General features: G+C 37.3%; 1 protein-coding gene across 1 annotated transcript in view; it reads left to right on the top strand.

Moving 5' to 3' along the window:
- The window catches only part of LOC103192141 (disintegrin and metalloproteinase domain-containing protein 2-like), a 147,235-nt gene that overhangs the window by 69,959 nt on the left and 72,587 nt on the right, over window positions 1-4,689 (top strand). The window lies entirely within an intron of this gene.

Raw genomic sequence — 4,689 nt, 5'->3', positions numbered from 1 at the left:
GAATTGTTTCCATGAATTTTGGTTTTCTTATTCTTCTTTGCTCTGGATGAGGAGAGGATAGCATTTTTCAATGACAGTCCTTATACCAGATCAGAATTATTTTAATAAATCAATTGACTTTCTAGTGTGTAGATAAAGATCACTCCTGTGTAGAACCTCTCTTTGTAAACCTTTTTAAATCTCCAAGTAAGAGAATAAATGGAAGCCAGTTGAGTAATATCTTAACTTTTGACTGTGATTTTCTTTCCTCAGCCATTGAGGATTGAGAAACAGAGAACAAAGAATACCTGAGAAAAGAGAATGTAGAAAAAGAAAGACAATAGTATGATGAGGACTAAGAGTGAGTGTTCTGTGATTATAGTGTTCAGCCAATTATTTTCTTATGTGGCTGGTAAATGGTTTTTACATAGATTACAGAGAAAGTGTTCCTGAAAGTACTAGGTAGAATAGAAGGACCTAAAGATCTTACTTTAAAAAAATGAAACAAGAGTACTTCTTACAATTACCTTTATTTTATTTTAAAAAAATGCTTCATATATATAAACAAAACTTATAATACAAATTTGGAGGATTCAAGATGGTGGAATAGGCATATATACAATCCATATCCTCTAAAACAAAAACTTGAGAAACCTAGTGAAATGGATACCGATGTCAATCTTGGAACCCAGATCTTCAAAGGAAAGGATGAAGAAGTACAGCAAATACAAATTAGAAGAGACTGAGTGAAAACAGTGAACATAGAGGCATATGAGACAGTGACTGTTTACCATCATAGCATGGCCATTTTGAATTATTGCAAGCAGCATTCCAATCAGGGCAGAACCAGATAACTGATAACACTGTTCTGGAAATACTCTGGCACCAACATCGGCAATCAATGACCAGAGAAGTGTATCTCTCTCTTACCTTGCAAAACTTCCCAGTGACCAGAGGTGTGGCAATCCCACACTTGCTCCAGAGGCTAGTCAACCTCCCCTCCCCTACCAGACACCCTGCCCCCCTCCCCTCCTTGATCAGCCTAATCCCATCCTTCCCTATCAGCAGTGAACACTCCTGCAGAGTGAGTGCTGCTTTCCTGCCTCAGCTGTGTTTGGCAGCAAATGCTTGCACCGGTACTGTGCTGCTTTTTTCTTTCTTCTTAGTTCTTCCACATTATTTTTCTTTTCTTTCCCTTCCCTCCCCACCTGCAGAACGGGTGCTCAACCCCCAATGACTCCACAGTCAGCAGTGGCCCCCCCACCCCTTTGTGGATGGTGGTGTGTGTTTCTGCACACTGAGCTTCACATTTCCACTGCAGTGGCTTATGGGTGATTAGCACTTGTGCCAGTACTACTGCTTTTCTTTTATTTTTTTCTTTCTTCTTAAGGTTTCACTCTTCCTTCCTCTAGTTTTTCTTCTTTTCTCCCCACTCCCCATTCCTTTAGTTTGATCCTGTGCAGCAGGCATCCTGCCCTGCTCTGCCTCCATAGTCAGCAGTGCCTAATCCTACCCCTCTCTGCTGGGCTGTGTGTGTACTCTGCAGAGCAAGTGCTGAGTTCTCCACAGCAGTGTTTGGCAGCAAGCACTACCACCAGTAAGGTGCTGCTGTAATTATTATTATTTTTTTAATTTTTTTCTTTCTTCTTAGTTCTTCCTTCTTTTTCATCTTATTTTGCTCTTTTTCTCTTTCTTTCTTTCCTCTTCCTTCCCCTTGCAGTTTTTTTTTTTTTTTTTTTTTTATCATGTATGGCCAGTGTCCACCCTCTAATAATCCCATGGTCAGCAGCATCCACACCTGCCCCTCCATGGGTGGCAGTTCATGCTCCCATTGAGCAAACTTCACATTCCCCTACAGCGGTTTTAGTGGATAACACATGTACCAGTGCTGCACTATGTTCTTTTCCCCCTTCTACTCCTTTTTTCTCCTTTTTCTTGTTTTCTTTATTCTTGTGTCTTCCCTCGTCAACTCCTCCCTCCCTTATTTTTCTGTTCTTTTTTTTTTTTTTTTTTTTGTCCTTTCTCTTCCCCTTTTTCTTTCTTCTTCTCCTCCCCACCTAGCAGTCAGGAACCGTGACCCTACATAGCCATAACTGCCACACCTACCACCACACTATCTGGTGTGAATGTTACCACCACTCCATTATCACTGAATTGATGATGACAGATGGTGGCCAATACTCATCCTGCCTGACTTTAGCTGCTCTACAGAACCAGTGATCAGAGATTCATACCCATGATACCACCCACTAACAAATTAACACAAAAACAAGTAGTGACTACCCCAGTGCTGCCAAACAAATGACCAGAGTACAATGTCAACTCAGTTTTTTGGATATATTAAAATAAAACAATACAAAAACCATGTGAAGCAAATCACTATACAATAAAAAATAAATAAATAAAATAACACCATAATGACTTGGAGACTACAGACAACTTCAAATCACACACACACACACACACACACACACAAACAGAACAAAATGTCTCAAGTAAGTGACCAAAACACAAGAGCAGAAAATATTCTGGAGAAAGAAATGTTATTAGAACTACCTGATAAGGAATTCAAAAGAATTATACTCAGTTGCCTAAAACAGATTAAGAAAGAGATCAAGGAAGCCATAGACAAAAACAAAGACAGTACAGAAAAAACTCTAGAAGAATTCAAAAAAAGAATGCAATAAAAAAATGACAAAATAAATGGAAAATTAAAAACCATAACATAGCAAATAGAAATCCAGAAGATTAATACTAAGATTTCAGAAGTAGTTAACACATTGAAAGGGCAAAGGAGTAGAATTGAATAAATAGAAGACACAGTTAGCAAGATTGAAGACAAATCTCTTAATTCTAAGCTGTTAGAGGAACAATCAGAAAGAAAAGCACAAAGGAAGAAGAAGAAAGCCTAGGAATTATGTGGAACATTATGTAGAGGAATAACTTAAGTGTGATCCAGAACAGGCAGAAACAAACAAACAAACAAACAAACAAACGAAAACCAATGAGAAAATTGTCAAAGATTTGTTGGAAGAAAATTTCCTTAATATCATGAAAGATGAGAAGATACACATTCAAGAAGCTCAAAGAACCCTCGATAGGATAGATCACAAAAGAAAATCATGATGATATAACAAGGTATATATCCTAGAAAAATAAGAACCATGACATGAACAGACATATGCACACCCATGTTCACTGAAGCACTAAGCACAATAACAAAAGGATGGAAGCAACTTAAATGCCCATCAATGGATGGATGATTAAATGAACTACTGCACATATACAAAATGGAATACTACACAATATTCAAGAACAACATTGAACCTGCAAAACATGTCATAATATGGATGAACCTAGAGGACATTATGCTGACTGAATTAAAAGAAAAAACTCATGGACATTGAGTCAATTCTGGCTCATAGTAATACCCATTGGGGTTTCCAAGGCTGTAAATCTTTACAGAAGTAGATTACTATAAATCTTTATGAAAGTGGATTGCCCTATCTTCTTTCTGCAAAGTGGCTAGTAGGTTTGAACTACTGACCTTATCCACTAATCAACAGAGCTCCTGAAATTAGTCTGTCAATTAATCAATCACAAAAGGACAATATTGTATGAGACCATTACTGTAAAGTTAAGAAAAGAGCTTCAAAAGCAAAGAAATGTTATTTGATGGTTACCAGGTGTGAGATGGGAATTCAGGGTAAACTACTAACTAGAGGGTAGACTTATATTAATGTTGAGTGAATGGGAAGGCAATTACAAAAAAAGAAGGCAATGGGATGACATATATAAAACCCTGACAGAAAAAAAAATTTCCAACCAAAACTTTTCAATCCAGTAAAATTGTCCCTTAAATTTGATGGTGAAATTAAGATATTTCCAGTTAAACAAAAATTAAGGGAATTTGTACAAACCATACAAACCTTATAAGAAATCCTAAATGGAGACTTTGGACAGAGAACAGACAAAAATAGACAACAAGTGGAGATTAAGACACAAGATGACATCACTCGGAAAGCAAATTACATATTGTTGTTGTTATGTGGTGTCGAGTCAGACCCAACTCATAGCGACCCCTCCTTGGGTTTCCAAGGCGGTATCACTACTGAAGTAGATTACCCAGCTTTCCTTCTGAGGAGTGGCTGGTGTGTTTGCACTATGCTACCAGAGCTCCTAAATTACGTATAGAAGTATCAAAAAGAAAATACACCTACCAGACTGAAAATAGAGAACCAGAAATGACAACTAAAAAACAAAAAGGGAATAAATGGAGTAGTTACAGTACTTCCAAATGAAGAGGAAGTCAAAAGATATCAAGACAGAATGAACTATTTTAAACCTTTTGTTGTTATTAGGTGCTGTTGAATTGGTTTTGAGTAATAGCAAACCTAAGTACAACAGAATAAAACATTGCTTCATTCTGTGCCACCCTTATAATCATTACCATGCTTGAGCTCATTGTCACACCCACTGTGTAAATCTATCTCATTGAGAATCATACTCTTTTTCTCTGACCCTCTACTTTACCAAGCATGATATGACCAAAGTGTGAGAGACACAGTCTCCCTTTCTTGATTATAAGGAGCATTCTGGCTGTTTTTCTTCCAAGACAGATTTATTTGTTCTTCTTGCTGTCCATAGAACCTTCAATATTCTTCACCAACACCACAATTCAAATGTATCAATTATTCTTTGGTCTTCATT

This window comes from Orycteropus afer, unplaced genomic scaffold (assembly GCF_000298275.1).
Source record: "Orycteropus afer afer isolate SDZICR_OR568_19922 unplaced genomic scaffold, OryAfe1.0 scaffold00024, whole genome shotgun sequence".
NCBI lineage: Eukaryota > Metazoa > Chordata > Mammalia > Tubulidentata > Orycteropodidae > Orycteropus > Orycteropus afer.
The sequence above is the reverse complement of the archived record's forward strand: the minus strand, read 5'-3'. Positions and strand labels throughout refer to the sequence as shown.